This window comes from Sus scrofa, chromosome 4, assembly GCF_054392235.1.
Source record: "Sus scrofa isolate SSC_HxYL_T2T_F1_AM1 chromosome 4, Sscrofa_HxYL_maternal_Yorkshire_Landrace_v2.0, whole genome shotgun sequence".
In the NCBI taxonomy this organism is placed as follows: Eukaryota; Metazoa; Chordata; class Mammalia; order Artiodactyla; family Suidae; genus Sus; species Sus scrofa.
In genome coordinates this window covers 91,293,907-91,300,832 of record NC_139386.1, presented here as the reverse complement: position 1 = coordinate 91,300,832, position 6,926 = coordinate 91,293,907, and positions in this window count along the sequence as shown.

Below are 6,926 nucleotides of genomic sequence, written 5' to 3'. Positions count from 1 at the left end.
TTTATGATGCAGGAGAGAGAAAGGGTATTGCTAGAGTATTATCCTTGAGTAGGCAAAGGAGGAAGGGACCTGCTGCACAAGCCATGGGATGGGGTTTAGATGTGATGATGGTCAGTTCATTCATAGCAGCAGAAAGGAAAACAGAATATATGGCCATAGATAAGCACAGTTTGGTAAATGTGAGCGTCGAAGAGTGGGGGCATTCTTCTCTAACTGCTTTTACGTTTTTGTTTATATATAGATAAATAGGAAGTACGGTCATCAGCTAGGAAGTTCGAGAAAGCAGGAGGAGTTGAAGGTTTGAGGACAAAGGAGAAGGCAGAAAATACTCATGGGAAAGAGGAAAAGGAAATAGACTGGGGAAATATATCAAGATTGCTAAATGATATTAATAGTCCACATGAATCCAGTGGTCATGAATTTGAAAGTGAGACCAAAGAGGATGTCTGTAGGTGCTTTTCTGAATAAGTGCGTATGTAGAGTAGGTAGAGAGCTGGATATAACTGGGTTTGGGGTTTTTGCAAGGTTAGTGAGAGAGAGGGACAATGGAGATAAGGGCATATGCAATGATATGACTTAAAAAATAATAGGTGATAGAATTTAAGCTAGGTATTAGTAGGGGGGATACAACAACATGAAAGCAAGGAAAGGACAATTAAAAAGTGGTGTGACCTTTGGGTTTTATGTCCCAGTGGAATGATTGATTGTTAGAATTAGATGCAAGGGGAAGTGAGATGGAAACATGAAAGGTGGTGGTTAGATATTAACTTAGGCGTCTGAAGATGACTGTAACAACGAGGTATTACTGATGGTATACCCTGATGGAATAAATGTCCTCACTGGGTAGTGGAAAGGGAGAAGGCTGGTCTGGAAATGGAAATAGAAAGAGGAGTGATAAGAGCATCTATCCCGCATGGTGGTGCTGGGGAGGATTTGGAGGGAAGAGAAATCTTACAATAGAAGGTTATAGGGGAGGCAGTGTACTGGGGGTAGGGGGTAGTTAGGTTAGATTTAAATTAGACCAAGGAAAGGAGGGTATTTTGAGAACAGTTTGGGAAGAGAAGAAAATCTAGTGACGAGAGATCAAAAGTTCCAGAGGACACAAAAAGAAGAGTTTAGGCAATAGACAGGATTTGTAAATACAGCCCCATAAGGGACGTCCAGCATATGGGTATTGGGATAAGAGTATTGAGGGATGGTAAATGACAAGAGGATCTTGTACTAACTTCCAGAAACAGTAATAAATGGTGCATCCTGACAGCCCTTAAGAGAAATTGTGTGGTGAAGCTATAGGCACTAGCCTGGAGTAGGGGCAGGAGAGAAAGGTAGAATTTTGCCCAGACCTAATGGAACCTTGAGCCCCCATCTTTACTCCATTCAGAAGTTCCATAACCTAAGACTTGAAGGCCTACATGTCGTGCTGAGAACAACAGCCATCCTCCATCTCAGGATATTCTAATGCCTTTAGCCATCATTGCTCAAAAAGTAGAAGCCAATATTGCCATTGTGATGTCTGGGAATCCAGGGGACTGCAGAAGTAGGCAATGACAGGAAAATAAAGAGTGACTGAACAGAGAAGCTCATAAATGGGCCCTACTGGTAGCCATGGGCACTTTTGATGGGCAGCAGAAACAGCACTAGGTCTTTAGCTGTAATAGTCACAAGTGCCATCGAGGAAGAGTGTGAAACACTTAGGACTAAGGAGTCATGACAGCTAGACAGCATGATGCCTCAAAGCCAATAACCAACACGACAAGGTTGATACTCAACCCTAGTTATCTCCAAGGTTGGTATGACCTGGAGAAAAATGGCACACATATATATATTATTTATATATATCGTATATTCATATGCATAGTCATACATATTCATATATATTCTACATATGTGTAAATATACTATGAGAGAACAGTCATTCTAGATTTGAAAACCAATTCTGTGACTGGGTAACAATAACATATTTCATTTCTGTGTGTATACTGTGTATCATTGTAAACTTGCACATTTCAAATGCCTGCCTCTTATCATAGGGCGAGGTAGTTCTATGATTTGTGTTTTCCTTCTGTCTTTTCCAAGATAAACAGCTGGCCAGCAGGAACGAGGTCAAAGTCCCTGAGTGCCCTTTAGCCTCAGCTGAACTATTTCCACCAAGCTGTCATTATTCATTCATCCTCAGACTTCCCCCATGCTGTACTGCACTCACCTCGAATCCCCCATGCTGTACTGCACTTGCCCCCAATCCAGATTGCTGCAATGGCAATATGGGGTGGCCACAGAGCCCCATTACTTCACCAGCAACACAGAGAACATTTTTTTTTCCTGATCAAATGAGATCAGTTACATGTCAAGGAAAACTGGCATCAGCAGCTTGTGTCATTTAATAAAACCTAAAGTTACAAGTGTCCTGAATAGTTCCCTTAGAAGCTATTTTAAGTGGACAGCCCTTCCTCAGAAAGCCCCATGAGTGCAGAATAACAGAAGTTAATTTTAGCAAGCACTTTTTAACCTACATTTGGGGACAAAAACACCAGGAAACTTATTATATAATTGAAGTAAAAAGAAACCCTCGGGGTGTGACAAAAAGTTGTCTGTCTCAAGTTACTGCAAATGGAAAAATGATATACCGAAGAGCTTAGTATTTCAGAGGTCCAATAGCGAGAAACTTTATTTGCTGAGAAGGCAAATGAGGGCATCTGGATGTTTAAGAACACTTGACACTCTGGTCAGTGAAGGCTGCTGGAATGTTCCTATTGTGTATTTATGGTCCCAAGTTGTATGAAGCCTTCCATCAGAAACAGTATTTCCATGCTGAAGTATGAAGATCAAAATCCTAGTTTGTTCATCTGTCAGAACCCTTAAGAGTCCTTGATCTGCTTAAGCTCTGAGCTCTTTACAAACTAAAGGGACCAGCATAAGGGGATTAATATTTCACTGTACCGTCCTTTCCCCATTCAGTATTCAAGCTGATTTTCTTCATAGTTACATGATCCTGTGCCTGCTCTGGCATTACCACTCTGTGCTACCCGTCTCTTTGTCCCTGGCATCCTGTCTCCTTCTCAGACTCAGGTGGCTCTTTCAGCACAGATGTGCCAGTTTCTCTGAAGGGTGCGGGCTTGCCCACTTGTGAGAGGGTCCCCTTAGACAGGTCATTGGATCCCTCTCTGAAATTCTTTCTCACCTATAAACAAGTTTGAAAACATTGACTTTGCATTATTGTTGAAAAAATCCAGTAAGAAAAATATAAGGTATTTTTATTTATTTATTTATTTGCCTTTTCTAGGGCCACTCCCTCGGCATATGGAGGTTCCCAGGCTAAGGGTCCAATAGGAGCTGTAGCTGCCAGCCTAAGCCAAAGCCATAGCAACACGGGAACCGAGCCGCGTCTGCAACCTACACCACAGCTCACGGCAACGTCAGATCCCTAACCCACTGAGCAAGGCCGAGATCGAACCCTCAACCTCATGGTTCCTAGTTGGATTCGTTAACCACTGAGCCACGACGGGAACTCCCAATATAAGGTATTTTAAAAATTATATTGTACAAATGAAAGTCAACTTTTTTTTTTGAATGTCATTTCTGACTTGTTCAAAAACCAAACTGGTAACCAAATTCTTGTTTGAGGGCCTACTTTCTGCTTGAATTTAGTAACCAGTTTCTTTCCTGATGGAAGCGAATTTTCCTGGCCAATGTTTGCTCTCTTACCCCACTTCCTGGAGCTTTGCCATACGTCGCTTCCCTTCCTCTACTGCCTTAGCTTCAATCCATCCACAGTGTACTCACACTTCCCTAAAGTGCTCTGTAAAGGTCACTAATATTGTGAGTCCTTTCAAAAAGATTGCACAATACTAGCAACCCATACTGTATAGGAAAGCCATGGTAAAAAGTGATATGCATACGTATGGCTATTTTATGATTTCTCTCGTTATTTCATTGGAAATCCACCAGAGCTTTGAGATAAATACTATTCCAGGTTTTCAGATGAAAAAGTGAGGACTTAACAGAAGTTAAAAGTGTTACAGTCTTTTCATGACACTGTTACCTGAGGCAGGAAATCTAGTGTTAATTTACCAAGTTTCAGCTGGTATCAGATGGCACATATAAGCTGGGTCATTGAAAAAAAGGGGTTATTATGGAGGATAATTTGAGAAAAAGAATGTATGTATATGTGTAATGGGGTCATTTTGTTGTACAGAAGAAATTGACAAAACGTAAATCAACTATAATAAATTTAAAATAAATGAAACGGTTATTTACAAAGAGCTGCGAAAGTTTGATGGTAAATTTTAGATAATAGCTTCTTCTTTTTCTTCTTCTTTTTTAATGGCTGCACCCCTGCATATGGAAGTTCCCGGGACAGGGATTGAATTCGAGCCGTAGCTGTGACTCAAGCCTCAGCTGCAGCAGCACCAGATCCTTTAACCCACTGTTCCAGGCCGGGAATGGCACCTGTACCTCCACAGTGACCCGAGCTACTACAGTCAGATTCTTAACCCACCATGCCACAGCGGGAACTTCAGGTTATTATTTTATTTTTTTGCTTTTTGGGGCCACACATGCAGCATATGGAAGTTCCCAGGCCAGGGGTCCAATCGGAGCTGCAGACGCCGGCCTACACCACAGCCACAGCAACGCAGGATCTGAGCCACATCTGCAACCTACACTGCAGCTCACGGCAACGGTGGATCCTTAAGCCACTGAGCAAGGTCAGGGATCAAACCCGCGTCCTCATGGATACTAGTTGGTTTCGTTAACTACTGAGCCACGATGGGGACTCCAGGTTATGTCTTTTTTTTAACCACAATTTTTTCAGTCAAAAAAAATTTTCTTAACTCTGTTAGAGAGTGGAAACAACTCTCTAACAGATAAATAGATAAACAACATGTGGTATATCCGTACGGTGGAGCATTAGTCAGCCATAAAAGGAATGAAATTTTGACACATGTCACATGAATGAACCTTGAGAACATAATGCTAGGTGAAATAAGCCAGGTGCAAAAGGACAAATACAGTATGATTCCACCTTTGTAAGATCCCTAGGCTAATCAGATTCATTAACACCAGGTAGAATGGTAGTTGCCAGGAACAGGGGGAGGGGGAAATGGGGAATTAGTGTTTGATGGGGATAGAGTTTTAATTGGGGAAAATTAAAACATTCTGGAAATGGATGGGGGTGATGATTGTACAGCAACATAAACTTAATGCCACCACTGAACTGTACATTTAAAATGGGCTATACTTGGAGTTCTCATGTGGCTGAGTGGGTTGAGTATCCTACATTGTCACTGCAGTGGCTCGGGTCACTGCTGTGGTGCAGGTTCAGTCCCTAGCCTGGGAACTTCTGCATGCCATAGATGAAGCCAAAAAACAGGGGGCTATACTCAATATTTTGTAATAACCTGTAAGGTAAACGAGTCTGAAAAATCGGTGTGTGTGTGTGTGTGTGTGTGTGTGTGTGTGTGTGTGTGTGTGTGTGTGTGTATCTTCTATGTAAAAGTTATAACTTCTATGTTGCTATCTAGAAAAGAGCTTGCTGAGATTTTGATTGGGATTGCATGTAATTTCTAGATCAAGGACAAATAATAAGGGACAGATATCATGTTCATTATTGAAAGACTCACTATTGTTAAGATTTCAACAATCTTAACCTAAAGCAATCTATTGATAAATGCAATTCCTATCAGATTAGAAAAGTGTCTTTCTACTCCTAATTTGTTGAGAGCTTTTAATCACAGATGAGTTTTGGATTTTTGTCACATGCATTACTTTTGTCAATTGATAAAATCATACAATATTGGAGTTCCCACTGTGGCGCAGTGGAAAATAATCTGACTCGTAACCATGAGGTTGCAGGTTTGATCCCTGGCCTTGCTCAGTGGGTTAACGATCTAGCTTTGCCGTGAGCTGTGGTGTAGGTCACAGACACAGTTCAGATCCTACGTTGCTGTGGCAATGACATAGGCCGGCAGCTATAGCTCCAATTTGACCCCTAGGCTGGGAACATCAGTATGCCATGAGTGTGGCCCTAAAAAAGCAAAAAAACAAAAACAAAAACAAAAACAAAAAACACACAATATTTATTTTTAGCCTGTTTATATGTTAAATCACATTGTTTAATTTTTAAGTGTTCAATTCAATCAGTCTTGAGTAGCGAGAAAACATTTATTTGGTTGTGATGGATATTCTTTTTATACATTGTTGTATCAATTTGCTAATATTTTGTTGAGGATTTTTGACTCTTGGTTCATGAGAGATGTTCACTTGGAGTTCTCCTGTTTTCTAATATCTTTACTTAGTTTGGGTATTAGGGTAGTGGTGATCTCATGGAATAAGTTTGTGAATGTTAAACTCTGCATCTATTTTCTGGAAGAGATTATGAGGAATTGGTATATTTCCTTTTTAACCATCTGGGCCTGGTACTTGTATTTTCTTCTTCAGTAGGTTATTATCAATTTAATTTATTTAATAAGTATAGAGCTAGTCAAGTTATCTATTTTTTTCTTTTGTGAGTTTTGTAATCTGTTTTTCATGAAACTAATCCATTTAATCTGCTAGCAGTTTTTTTGGCACAGATTCATTTGAGTTTATTACATTTTAAATGTCCATGAGATCAGTAGTAATGACTCTTTCTTAATTTTTAATATTGATAATGTATGTCCCTTCTCTTATTTCTTGGTTAGATTGGCTAGGAGTTTATCAATTTTAATCAATCTTTTCAAAGACCCATCTTCAGTATTATTGGTTTTTCTCTATTGTTTTCTTGAATTCAAAGTCATTGATTTCTGCCCTAATTTTTATCATCTATTTTCTTTTACTTCCTTAAGCTCGAGTTGTTATTCTTTTTATAGTCTAAGGTGGAAACTTAGTTTAATTATTTTAGATCTTTCTTCTTTTACATATATATGCTATGAATATAATACGTATTCATA